Below are 14,059 nucleotides of genomic sequence, written 5' to 3' on the forward strand. Positions count from 1 at the left end.
GTGGGCACGGTTGCTAGGGAGACACGGCGGTAACCTATAACTTAAAACTTTGTTGTCATTAGGGAATAGGTGGGAATATGGTTGTGAGATTAATGAAACATGGTACCAAAGAGATTCCAGAAAGAGAATTGGTGTAGGAATAGGGCCTACATGGGAGGAGGTCAAAGATGCTGCTTGGAGGGAGCCGATAACCCGCGAGTGGAGCTTACCCGGTGAGATCTTGCCCAGAAATACCCCATGTCACAGCTGCGCCCCAGATCTCAGTGTATTCTCACGGGGCTGGTGCCTCACCTGCTCCAAGGAAGCTAGTAAAGGTTGGAGTTGTGGAGGGTTAGTAACCTTCTACCTAGCTTTGTCTCCCGCACTTGCGGTTTTGGATAAAATCTATTGAGAGATATGGTACCGCCCAGTGAGCGCAAAAGTGCTATGGACCACCAGAGCAAGCATTTTAAAAGTTCAAGTGAACGTCGGGGGAGAAAGAAACCCACGTACACGAATACTGCCCTCGTGGAGTGAGGAATTACGGGTTTTACTTTTCTAAGGCTGTAAAGAAACTAGTTTTCTGTCGTATTTTTCCCGATGTATCTAAATCACTCAGGGTATTGAAATCCCAGTTGTATCTTTCAAAATCGGGACCTCTAATTAAATAACTGAGAAGAATTCTGTAGAGGGTCCCCTACTACCTGTTTTCATTAGGTCCACGGGCTCTTGGGGCAGGCTCCCTCCTCAGATCTGAGGAAGCCTTCCATGGGTTCATCCTATGTTCCTTCAACTCGATGGACGCCCAGGATTCCTAGAGCTTTTCCAAGAGAACTCTGACGTGCTGTTCTCGACCTTCCAGATGCGAACCTTGATTGAAAGTGATAATCAGCTTTGTTTTGAGCGAACTGACATTTTTGTTAACAGTTTTATCACTACTTTTTTTTTTGTGGGTATGTAATAGGTGTATATATTTATGGGTTACATGAGATATTTTGATACAGCATGCAATGTGTAATAACATTTGGGTAAATGGGATGTCCATCACCTGAAACATTTATCCTTTCTGTTGCAAACATTCCAATTATACTCTTCTTAGCTATTTAAAAATGTTAATTGTACATTTTTAAATAAGAAGAGTGTAATTGGATTGTTTGTACAATTAACATTTTTAAATAACGAATTGACATTCTTAAATTTGATTGCGATGCAGCATGGACAAAGGTGTTGAGTCTCTTGACAATACTCAAAGGTGTTTAGTATTACTGGTGTACTAATACCAAATTACTGGATAGTTAATATCAAACATAAAAAATATTTATCTATTCTTTTGGAATGATTGGCTCAAGGATGGTATTGTTTCAGGTCCTAAGCTATTTTTTTTTTTAAGGAGAAAGGTAAGAAGGTCTAATTATGTCTGTACTTTTAATATAAAAACAGTGGCATCTCAGAATTTCACATCCACATGAGTGGAGAAAGGATGAATTATTGAACAGACAGCAGCTGGGTAGCCAGTTGAGGGGGAAAGCATGGCAATAAGAGCTGACATTTTTGTTAACAGTTTTATCACTACTTTTTTTTTTGTGGGTATGTAATAGGTGTATATATTTATGGGTTACATGAGATATTTTACCTCACAGCTTACCCTGAAAGTAAAGCTGCAATATACTGTATTTTTCTTAAATTTTTAAAAATTAAATACTGGAAGAAAATAATATAGGCAAATGCCTTTTTTTTTGAGACAGAGTCTTGCTCTGTGGCCCAGGCTGAAGTGCAGTGGTGTGATCTCGGCTCACTGCAGGTTACACCTCCTGGGTTCACGCCATTCTCCTGCCTCAGCCTCCCGAGTAGCTGGGACTACAGGCGCCCGCCACCACGCCCGGCTAATTTTTTTTTTTTTTTTTTTTTAGTAGAGACGGGGTTTCACCGTGTTAGCCAGGATGGTCTCGATCTCCTGACCTCATGGTCATGGTCTGCCTGCCTTGGCCTCCCAAAGTGCTGGGATTACAGGTGTGAGCCGCTGCGCCTGGCGAGGTGGATGCCTTTTAAACAGTGAGTTGGAAAGTTTTCTAAGAGTACAGCAAAGTCAAAAGCCGTGTAAGAAATCAGTAAAAGACTATAATCAATATGACTGTATAAAATTTAAATTTCTGTGTAGTAAATTTTAAAATATATAGTAATTACAATTGAAAGGCAAATGACAAACTAAGAAAAATGACATTTTAACATGGTTTAAACAATGGATTAGTATCTTTAATGTACAAAGAGTTCATACCAATGAATAAAGTCAAATCAGAAATATAAGCAAAGGACATGTAGAGGCAATTCATGCAAAAAAAAAAAAAAAGGAAATGTAAATAGATAATATCATATAAAAATGTCCTTTACTAATCGAAAAAAAAGTAAATCTTAATAACAGTTGTCTTTCACATATTAAAATGTTTAAAAGGGAAAAATCTTTCCAGGTTAGAAGAAAGTATCTTTCATTAATTTCTGAAGTGATATAAAACATAACTTTCTGATGGACAGCAGATTGGCACTATGTATCAAAAAGTGTAAAAATAACCATATTTTTTGACTCCAAAATCTTAGAAAACAAATATAGGGTTTTTTTAACATGTTTCTGGCATGGATAACATACATATGTTTATGGCATGATTGCTCATAATAGGAAAAAATAAGCAGGAATGCAAATATCAAATAATTATTATTGATTAATAATTTATTATTAAAAGTATATATCCATAGAGTTGTTTAACCAAAATATATTTATTAAGCACCTATCTCGTGTCACATACTATTTTAAGCAATGAGGATAGAGTGATAAATAAGCCAGAAAAAGTGCTTGCATTGTTAGAACTGACATTCTAGTTTAGGGAGACAAATAACAGAAAAATACATCCTGTCAAATATAGTGCCATGTCAAATAATGACATAATTATATTAAAAAAGCTTAAGTGAGCAATAAAGAAACCTTTTTTAGAATAAGGAAGTCCTCTTTGAAGAAGTGACCTTTGAGCAGAGAACTGAATGAAGTGAGGGAGTGAGCCATCTGTGAATATGTGGGAGAAGTTTTCCAGGCAGAGCTGAGCAGGAGAAAGGCCCTGATAGCAAACTAGGTAGCCAGTGAGAAAGGGTGAAAGTGATAGGAAATGAGAGCTGAAAGGAACCTAGGTGCCAGATCTTGCAAAGCCTTGCTGGTGGTGAACAAAATTTAGGTTTTTTGAGGGTAGAGGAGTAATGTGACTATGTTGATATTTTATAGGAATCCACCTGGCTTCTGTATGGGGAAGAGTAAAGGTTTCCACCTACTGAAGGCAAGCAGCTGAGGCAAAAGATAGTAATAATTTCATCTAGAATGATAGTGTAATGGAGATGAGAAGAGTTTAGAGTGAAGACGTTTATAGGTTACATTAGAGATGAATATTAAATGACATGAAAATATGTTCAATTTAAAACATGTACAGTATGATCTTCCTTTTAAAAATATTAACAGATACACAATAGAAGAGTATGCTAAAATGATAGTATTATATCTGAGCATGGACTTGCATAGTTTCACTTTTTATTTAATTGCTCTAAAAAACTTAGCTTTTTTTCCTAAGAAGAAAAATTATTTTAGAAAAAAAGTAATAGAGCAAGTTTAGTTATGGGCAGACAGCAATAAAGATCTTTCTATATTACTAAATCTGTTCATATCATTTAATCAGTAGTCTCTAGAGCACTATGAAGCTCTATCATCCTATATTTCTCCAAAATATTTCTGAAATAATTATGCTGAAATCGTCCAGAGTTTATTGCTTCAAACTAGTTTGAGAAACTCATAACACAGGAATTAAAACATGCATTTATAAAGTGGCCAATGCATTTTATGAAAACAACAGAACGTTTGTGTTAGTTTCTATTGTGGCACAATAAATTGCCCCCATAACAAATTGAGCAGCTTAAAACAACATTTAATATCTCATAGTTTCTGTAATTAAAAAATTTCAGAGTGGCTTCACTGGATAGTTCTGTCTTAGGTTTTCCATGAGGTTCTAGTTAAGACTTCTACTTGGGATGCAGTCATTTTAGACTTGACTGGGTTTGATTAGGGCTGGAGGATCCCCTTCTAAGGTCTCTTACTCAGACAGCTGTAGAAAGAATGTCTTTATTTCTTGCTGATTGCTGTTAATGAGGTTTCAATTCCTTGCCACATGAAGTTCATAGAACATCTTGAGTGTCCTTATGATGTAACAACTGGGAGACAGCAAGGAGGAAGCACAATGTCGTTTATGAGCTAATTACACCTCATCACTTCTGCCATGTTCTATTTTTTGGAAGAGGGTCACTAAGTCCAACCCTACACTAAAAGGGGAAGAGGATTTGACTCTATCTTTTGAAGGATTGGCAAACAATAGCATTTATATCATTAAAATGACTAAAATATTAAATCACTATATAACAATTAATGGGTAGAGGATATTATTAGGTGTCAAAACTAATAATAAGGACATTTTTAGCCCAAATATTGACAGAATAATACAGTTTTTTACTTTTTTCCATGGTAAATAGATATAAAGGATTAATTTTCCTTGAAAATAATATGATAGAAATACATCTAACCCCCCAAAGAGCTTAATACATATTTTCAAAAGTCCAGTCATTATTATTGTTGAGTTAAAATACAAATGAAAACTAGCAGATTGTTTCAACAGTTTTCAAGAGTTGGCACAGAATGCTATGGTCCTACGAAACAAAAGTGCCTGTACAGAGCAAGCAAGTCATTCATTTATATTAACATTGTGCTCGAAAATTCTGATGCTAAATAAATTCAGCTCACAGGATAAAATAAAAATTACATATTTTTTATTCAATAATTCACTCAGCAACATATATTAAGCATATACTATGTGTAAACCACTGTATTGGGTACTGTGATGCAACTATACACTATTTTATTTATATCTTTTTTAGAGACAGGGCATCACTGTGTTCCCAAGGCTGGTCTTGAACTCCTGGGCTCAAGCAATCTGCCCACCTCAGCCTCCCAAGGTGCTAGGATTACAGGAGTGAACCACTGCGCCTTGCCTGGTAAGTATTTTAAAAGGTGAAATTTAGTAATATTTTAAATATTTTACGTGTAAAATAACTTGAAATAAGCAATTTAAAAAATATCTTTCCAACAATAGAGGTGTTTTTGTTTTGTTTTGTTTTGTTTTTGTAAAATGATATAATATAACAATCCACTGTGGTGCATTTGATCCTGATTACGTTGCTAGGGAAGTTAGGCAAAGCACATTTAACATCTAAACACTTAATGGGACACACACAGTAAATGGAAGCAACTGAGAATATTTTAAATTGTGAATTGAGTATAAATTTTCTAAATTGCTGAGTTTATTCTTTTTCTACTTGATAGGCTATGCCATTTATGTTCAGAAGATGGTGATGCCCAAATTATTGGACTCAATTTTTCGTCCCTCTATCATAGTATTATACTGTATGTCCATACCCTTGTCATGGCCTCATGATGGGCAGAGTGGACTTTCCTGCCCTTTGTTTGGGGAGTTGGTAGAGTGATATCCTTGGGCAAAAAGTGTTAGCAGGTGTGACCTGAACAGAGGCTTTGCTCAGTTGGCTTGCCCTCTTGGGCTTCTGCCATAACCATGAGAAGCACCTCCTGAATAACCACTGCCCCTTCACTCTGGGCTCCCGAAGGAGATATTTGGAGCAGACCCAACCCAGCTGGAAGTCTGGGGACAATCCCAGGTGAACCCAGCCAACATCACCAAAATCCAGCCAACCTTCATGCAGAGGAGTGAATGAGAAAAATAAATACTTGTATTTTAAACCACTAAAATTATTTTGGCGATAGGTGACCAACATGATGCTTTTGCAGAACTTTAATTGAATTTTATTTCTAAAATGTCCACTATAGGATTAAATACTATCATCACAAACATGTCAAATAACTGTGTAAGAGAAATTTTATCTTTTAGTAAGTTTAAAAATGCTGTGAAAATTAACCCATTGGTACAAGAAATAATTTGAGTAAATGCAATATAAATTTCTTAAAATCTTGCTTTATCTTCTTTAACCTCTAGTAGATTTCTATAAGTTGAATGACCATTGTAATATCATTTGACTTTTTAAAAAAGTTTATTTTAGGTTCAAGGGTACATGTGCAGGTTTATTATGTAGCTAAATTTATGTCATAGGGGTTTGTTGTACAGGTTATTTTATCACCCAGGTACTAAGCCTAGTACCCAATAAGTTTTTTTTTTTTTTTTTCCTGATCCTCTCCTCCCACCCTTCACCCTCAAGTAGGCCTTAATGTCTGTTGTTCCCCTCTTTGTGTCTCTGTGTTCTCATCATTTAACTTCCACTTTTAAGAGAGAACATGTGGTATTTAGTTTTCTGTTCCTGCATTAGTTTGCTAAGGATAATGGCCTCCAGCTCCATCCATGTTCCTGCAAAGGACATGATCTTGTTCTTTTTTATGGCTGCATAGTACTCCAAGGTGTACATGTACCATATTTATGGTCATTGATGGGCATTTAGGTTGATTCCATGCCTTTGCTATTGTGAATAGTGCTGCAATGAACATACATGTGCATGTGTTTTTATTGCAGAATGATTTATATTCCTTTGGTTATATACCTAGTAATGGGATTTCTGGGTCAAATGGTAGTTCTGATTTTAGCTCTTTGAGGAACCACCACACTGCTGTCAACAATGGCTGAACTAATTTATGCTTCCACCCAACAGTGTATAAGAGTTTGTTCCCTTTTCACTGCAAACCTCACCAGCATCTGTTGTTATTATTATTATTTTTTACTTGTTAATAATAGCCATTCTGACTGGCATGAGATGGTATCTCATTGTGGTTTTGATTTGCATTTCTCTGATGATCAGTGATGTTGAGTTTTTTTTCATATACATGTTGGCCACATGTATGTCTTCCTTTGAAAAGTTTCTGTTCATGTCCTTTGCCTATTATTCAATGAAATTGTTTGTTGTTTTCATATATATTTGTTTAAGTTCCTTATAGATACTGATATTAGACCTTTGTCAGGTACACAGTTTGCAAATATTTTCTCTCATTCTGTATGTTGTCTGTTTTCTCTGTTATTATTTTACCTTTGATTATTTTTCCTTTCTCTTTTTGACAGATAAAAATTTCAGATACTGTTCCATTTATTCCCAATAGCATTTAAAAATACTAATGAAAACTCTAAATATTTGGCAAAATGAAGAGAGGTATCTGATATGGTTTAGTTGTGTCCCCACCCAAATCTCAACTTGAATTGTATCTCCCAGAGTTCACACATGTTGTGAGAGGGACCCAGGGGGAGGTAACTGAATCATGGGGGCTGGTGGTTCCCATGCTATTCTCCTGATAGTGAATAAGTCTCAAAAAATCTGATGGGTTTATCAGGGGTTTCTGCTTTTTCTTCTGCCTCATTTTTCTCTTGGCACTGTCATGTAAGAAGTGCCTTTCACCTCCTGCCATGATTCTGAGGCCTCCCCAGCCATGTGGAACTGTAAGTCCAATTAAACCACTTTTTGTTCCCAGTTTTGGGTATGTCTTTATCAGCAGCATGAAAATGAGCTAATACAGTAAATTGGTACTAACAGAGTAGGACGTTGCTGAAAAGATACCCAAAAATGTGGAAGCGACTTTGGAACTGGGTAATAGGCAGAAGATGGAATAGTTTGGAGGGCTCAGAAGAAGACAGGAAAACATGGGAAAGTTTGGAACTTCTTAGAGACTTGTCAATGGCTTTGACAAAATGTTGATAGTGATATGAACAATAAGGTCCACGCTGAGGTGGTCTCAGATGAAGATGAGGAACTTGTTGGGAACTGGGGCAAAGATGACTCTTGTTATGTTTCAGGAAAGAGACTAGTGGCATTTTACCTTTGCCCTAGAGATGTGTGGAACTTTGAACTTGAGAGAGATGATTTAGGGTATCTAGTGGAAGAAATTTCTAGGCAGCAAGGCATTCAAAAGGTGACTTGGGTGTTGTTAAAAGCATTCAATTTTAAAAGGGAAACAGAGCATAAAAGTTCACAAAATTTGCAGCCTGATGATGCAGTAGAAAAGAAAAACCCATTTTTTTTTGAGGAGAAATTCAAGCTGGCCACAGAAATTTGCACAAGAAGCAAGGAGCTTAATGTTAATCCCCAAGACCATAGGGAAAATGTCTGCAGGCCATGTTGGAGACTTTCACGGATCTCCTCCCATCACAGGCCTAGAGGCCCAGGAGGAAAAACTGGTTTTATGGACTGGCCCCAGGGTCCCCATGCTGTGTGCAGCCTAGTGACTTGGTGTCCTTGTCCCACCTGTTCCAGCCATGGCTGAAAGGGGCCAATGTAGAGCTTGGGCTGTGTCTTCAGAGGGTAGAAGCCCTAAGTCTTAGCACTTCCATGTGGTATTGAGCTTGCAGGTGTACAGAACTCAAGAATTGAGGTTTGGCAACCTCTGCCTAGATTTCAGAAGATGTATGGAAACACCCGGGTGCCCAGGCTAAAGTTTGCTGCAGGGGTGGGGCCCTCATGGAGAACCCCTGCTAGGGCAGTGTGGAAGGGAAAGGTGGGGCAAGAGCCCTACTGGGATACTGACTATTGGAGCTATGAGAATAGGGCCACCATCCTCCAGACCCTAGAATGGTAGGTCCACCAACAGCTTGCACTGTGCACCTGGAATAGCTGCAGACATTCAATGCCAGCCCATGAAAGCAGCCAGGAGGGAGGCTGTAACCTGCACAGTCACAGGTGTGGAGCTGCCGGAGACCATGACCCGGAAGTGAGACCTGGAATCAAAGGAGATCATTCTATAGCTTTAAAATTTGACTGCCCCACTGGATTTCAGACTTGCATGGGCCCTGTAACCCCTTTGTTTTGGCCAATTTCTCCCATTTGGAACAGCTGTATTTACCCAATACCTGAACCCCCTTTGTATCTAGGAAGTAACTAGCTTGCTTTTGATTTTACAGGCTTATAGGCATAAGGGACTTGTCTTGTCTCAGATGAGACTTTGGACTGTGGACTTTTCAGTTAATGCTGAAATGAGTTAAGATTTTGGGGTACTGTTGGGAAGGCATGATTGGTTTTTAAATGTGAGGACATGAGATTTGGAGGGGCCAGGGGCAGAATGATCTGGTTTGGCTGTGTCTCCACCCAAATCTCAACTTAAATTTTATCTCCCAGAATTCCCATGTGTTGTGGGAGGGACCCGGGGGAGGTAATTGAATCATGGAGGCCGGTCTTTCTGGTGCTATTCTCATGATGGTGAGTAAGTCTCACAAGATCTTTATCAGGGGTTTCCACTTTTGCTTCCTCCTCATTTTTCTCTTGCTCCCACCATGTAAGAAGTGCTTTTCACCTCCCACCATGATTCTGAGGCCTCCCCAGCCATGTGGAACTGTAAGTCCAATTAAACCTCATTTTGTTCCCAGTTTTGAGTATGTATTAGCAGCATGAAAACAAACTAATATGGTATCGAATAGAAATTATTTACAATTAAGTTATACACTACATGGCAAACCTAAATGATATCACATAAAATCAAAAATAGTAAGAAATTGTCATCTAGAAAGTTGTTAAATTACAAAATCAATATTTAATGCAACAGTTCAAACTGATAAATATTTTTTCATGGCTGTAGTTTTTTCCTATGATTCACTTTTGATGTCAGATTGTTTTCCCTGGAAAATCAATTCTAATCTAGGAAGGTAATTGCAGTATTATGGACTAATTTGAATCATGGCAGTGAAGATGCTAAGAGCCTTGATTCTAAGCAACTGAAGGACTGAAGCTTAAGGTTTGAGAAATATGATTGAAGGAAATATAATGCATATTTTAAATTGCTTAACTTACTAATAGTTTCATCTCTTTCCTGACTTTTTAATGAGTACTCACTAAGTAGATTTCTCTAGGTAAAATTTTGATAAGTGCTATATAAGAGTACTCAGAATGCTAGGGAAACATTGAAGGATGACTTCTAAGTTATCCTGAAAGAGAGAATGGTCATTGTGTTGGAAGGCTTCTAAAATGCAGTGTCTTCCAAGGTGAATGTGTCACTTTGGTTGAAGATAACAGAAACTCAATTTGTTAAACAGGAGATTTATTGAGAGGATAATCAGGGTTTATAGAATTGATGGAAGGCTGTAAGATGAGGATTGAAATGGATAGAAAAAAAAAATGCTGTTCTAGAGGACCAAGAAGTAGGAGGTACCACAACTGTCTTTTGGCAGGAAAATCTGTAAGGGTGCTGCTGTCTTTGCCCAGGGCACAGTTATTGCTACTTTCATCTTGATATTATTTGCTAAGAATTCAAAATCTTAAACTAGAACACATACTTGGCCAAGCTTCTGTCATATTCCAACACAGAGTTCTGAGAAAATGTGATCTGCCGTTTTTGACTTTTGTAGTGGATGATGAAACACCACTTCCCATTCACATTACATGAAGAATTCCCCAGGTAGCATGGAAGGGTGATTGGATTCTCCAGATCCAAAATGTTGACAAATATCTAACACCCAAGTCTTGATACGAGAGTAAGCATTTACCTGGTGTCTCGTATTAGGGAGCAGAGGGTGGTGTGTGTTTGTGTGAGTTTGTGGCAGCAGTTGAGGAGTGAGTGGGCAGGTGTATTTTCAGACAGAGGAAGAGCATGCATGAAGTTATTAAGAAGGAAGAGCTCATGATGTGTTGAGGAAACTTAAAAGATTGCTATGAGAGAACTGTGGAATTTAAAAATATTTTTTAATTGATTACATGGCAGTGGCAAAAGTTTTAAAAATAAAGAAGACTGGGCCGGGCACAGTGGCTCACGCCTTTAATCCCGGCACTTTGGGAGGCCCAGGCGGGTCAATCACCTGAGGTCGGGAGTTTGAGAGCAGCCAGGCCAACATGGTGAAACCCTGTCTCTACTAAAAATACAAAAATTAGCTGGGCACGGCAGCAGGCACCTGTAATCCCAGCTACTCAGGAGGCTGAGGCAGGAGAATCGCTTGAACCTAGGAGGTGGAGGTTGCAGTGAGCTGAGATCGCTCCATTGCACTCCAGCCTGGGGGACAAGAGCGAGACTTCATCTCAAAAAAAATAATGAAATAAAATAAAGAAGACTGGTAAAAAAAAAAAAAAAAAAAAAAAAACAGCAGAACAAACCTGGGCAAGTAGGCAATAATGTAGTTTTTGAAAGCATAATTATGTCATACTAAGTGGTTAGGATGGTTTTGACATGCTTATTTTCCTAATTGCTAGTTAATGGCCATTTCAGGTCTATATATATATAATAATTTTTAAAAAATGTATTAGATTTGTCTTGTCAAAACTTCAATGTAGATGACTAATTAAAGGGAGAAAGGGGAGGTATGACTTTATTATATTTAGTTTTCATATGTAAATTTTCTAAATATTCTTGTCATTTTCTGTAATAATTGTGGGTCTCCTATTAGCTTAATTGTGCTCAACCTCTTTACAATTTTTCCCCACTGAGTTAAAATGGCAAATTTATCATATATAAATTTTATGCTTTTTCTGTAATCTTTCATTCTACTGATATATATATAAATAAAATCAGTAGATACATATATAAAATCAGTAGATATATATAGAATAAGTAGATATATGTAATATATGTATGTATTTGTGAATTCTTCCTTATATAATCATGTTCTGTTGTCTTCAGTGTAGAATCGATGGGTTGACTTTTTTCTGTAAATGCAGTATAGTTTCAATTGATTTTTATATTATGCAGAAGAATTTTTTATTTGGCCTTCCTTTTATTCTTTTTATTCAGTCTTCATTTTATTATGAATAACCTGGTTAATGGTTTGTATTTTTTATGCTTTTAACACTTTTCTAGATCTCTTGAAATTAAAACAAGCAAGCCAGCGGAGTATTATTAAATACCACAGTCTTTTCATTTTTATTTTATCTGGATTATGGTAAGCACTGTTGAAATTCTAGGATTTGTTCTGTAACATATGTAGTTTATGGTCTTTGTCAATTTCATTTTTTCATTATTACCTTTAACTTACTCATCTTCTAGGAGTGATATGTCAGAGAAGCCTGAGATCAAATATTGTAATTTCTGTTTTAAATATAAAAATATACTCATAAAACAAAAAAACTTAATTCTGAATTGAGGTATTTCAAGTTAAATTTTCTTTCGAAGTTTTAATTTTTTAAGGTAGTTCATTTCGCAGGACAATCCCTGTACATTACATTTGAAGTGTTTTTTTTTTTTTTTTTAAACAGAGCTCTGTTTCCCAGACTGGGGTGCAGTGGCATGATCTCGGCTCACTGCAGCCTCTACCTCCTGTGTTCAAGCAATTCTCCTGACTCAGCCTCCTGAGTAGCTGGGATTATAGGCGTGTGCCACCACGCCCGGCTAACTTTCGTATTTTTGGTAGAGACGGGGTTTCACCATGTTAGCCAGTATAGTCTCAAACTCCTGACCTCATAATCCTCCCACCTTGGCCTCCCAAAGTGCTGGGATTACAGGCATGAGCCACTGCGCCCGGCCTACATATGAATTTAATCATAAATGCTCTTCCCCATTCTTCCATATAGTATTTTACACTGGTGAACATTTGTAAAATATATACATTTGCTCGTTAGTAGACGTAGGAATTCTACAAGGATTTTTAAAGGACTTATATTAGATAATTCTATTGCATACTACCTTTAAAAATAGGCATTCTTTTGTGTTTAAATTCGCCCTCTGGTGGTTAGTACATAGCAGAACATTCTAGGTGCTTTGTTTACTCACTGACGGGTGCTGAGGACACTGGCTGCTCCAAATTTTCTATGTAGAAAGAACTTACGAACAGCAATTTGATTTAAAGACTTAGCTACTTTTGGTATGATAGGCGTGCTGGTTTGTTTTGGGGGAGCGGCATAAAGACACTGAGGAGACATTAAAGCACTGTCAAGCCACTTCTTGCCGCGGCTTCTGGCAGGATATGCAAGTATGTACAATATTAGAAACAAATCATTACTATGTTCTTTAAAAACGAATTAAGGTCTTTCACACAGCATTGCATTTATTCTTTCGAAATTGAATACAAATGTGGTGGAGACGGGGACAGGGCAGGTGGAAATTTACTTTTAAGTCCTGATTGGCTAAGCCCTGGTCACGAGACCGTAAAAGAGCGACGTCTCTCTCTCTCTCAGAGCGACTCCCACAGCGTCCTTAGCAACCAGCCTTGTGGTTTCCAGCGGCGCAGAGCGCTGCGGTGAGTGATTAAGAAGTCCTGCTTCAGATCACTTGGGAGCTCAGTTATTGTCGTATTCACCATCCCAGGGCAACTGGAAGACCCACGAAGATCCTCACAGGGGAATATTGAGCTTCCTTTCTCAGGGTCCCATAGCTTTGTTAGAAGAAACCTGCTACTATTTTGGTAGGTAAAGTGTCTGCTCTCAAATGCTTAACATTTTCCAAAATGTGTCCTGTATGTAATTCTAGGAGATGATGTTCTAAAGATTTCTCTGGTCAATACATTTAAAAAAACTATATGTCACACTTCTACTCAGAGAGATTTAGAGTATATATGAGCACAGTAACACTGAGAAATAGAAAAGTACTCGCAACCCCAGACTGGGCCTGCCATTTGGGCCTCTCCTAAGAGTCTAAGCAGTCCATCCTGGAACAGCCACCAGGTCATTTGATAGGGGAAGCTTTTTACTGGGGAGAATAAAGGAGGTGGGAACTTTCTTATTTCTATGAATAGGGAAATTCATTTAATATCCCCTGGACTCACTTATCCTGGGGCAACCCTGAATTCAGAAGACCAGTCTTCACACATCTTCTGTGGTTGGTGAAATTGCACCTTTTCGATTTTTATTTATTTAGTATGAAGACTCTTTTGGACTTCAAAAGAGAAGGTTCAAAAATTTGGCGGTGTGTGTGTGTGTGTGTGTGAAAGAGAGGGGGATACACTGGAGATGTGTAATAAAACAATTTTTAAAAGCCATTAATCTTGAGAAAAATATCCAAGTTGTCTATTAGGAAAAATTTCTAGGAGGGGATAAGACTGTTGTAAGAGTCTTATTTACCTTACCATCTTAACAGCATGTCTGAACA

The 14,059-nt window shown here is 37.6% G+C and overlaps 1 protein-coding gene across 3 annotated transcripts in view; it reads left to right on the forward strand.

Moving 5' to 3' along the window:
- The first annotated feature begins 1,882 nt into the window (after window positions 1-1,882).
- TMEM232 (transmembrane protein 232) overlaps window positions 1,883-14,059 on the forward strand; it is a 321,957-nt gene continuing 309,780 nt past the window's right edge. For 2 of the 3 annotated variants that reach the window (XM_073010774.1, XM_073010773.1), the window contains exons 1-2: window positions 1,883-2,031; window positions 4,936-5,052. The gene's annotated coding sequence lies outside the window, so the exon portion shown is untranslated. The remainder of the gene's footprint in view (window positions 2,032-4,935; window positions 5,053-14,059) is intronic. The other variant, XM_008014110.3, reaches the window with a different exon arrangement.

The sequence above is a fragment of the Chlorocebus sabaeus genome, chromosome 23, assembly GCF_047675955.1.
Source record: "Chlorocebus sabaeus isolate Y175 chromosome 23, mChlSab1.0.hap1, whole genome shotgun sequence".
In the NCBI taxonomy this organism is placed as follows: domain Eukaryota; kingdom Metazoa; phylum Chordata; class Mammalia; order Primates; family Cercopithecidae; genus Chlorocebus; species Chlorocebus sabaeus.